The sequence below is a fragment of the Capsella rubella genome, unplaced genomic scaffold (assembly GCF_000375325.1).
Source record: "Capsella rubella cultivar Monte Gargano unplaced genomic scaffold, Caprub1_0 scaffold_6, whole genome shotgun sequence".
In the NCBI taxonomy this organism is placed as follows: domain Eukaryota; kingdom Viridiplantae; phylum Streptophyta; class Magnoliopsida; order Brassicales; family Brassicaceae; genus Capsella; species Capsella rubella.
Window position 1 is genome coordinate 10,920,226 of NW_006238918.1, and position 315 is coordinate 10,920,540.

A 315-nucleotide genomic window follows, 5' to 3' on the forward strand; every position below is an offset into this window, starting at 1 on the left:
AACCATAACTTAGCCATAACGAGACCATAACTTAGCCATAACAGACTTATGTACAAAACCACAAATGATCCATGATTCCAATAATTTACATATTATCATAATAAGTCTAGTACAACAAATTTCACAAATTATTACTGAAACTGACTGTAATAATCCGATGCCTCCTCGAAAATATCTGCTGCCATCTTCAGCCGTATACCTTGGATATTTTCATCACAGAGGCCATCGAAACTAACACCAAGTGCTAAGCATTCCACATATTTGAGAGAGTACACACCACAGTCCCCGGGATTACGGTTTTGAGGGACCTTGGAT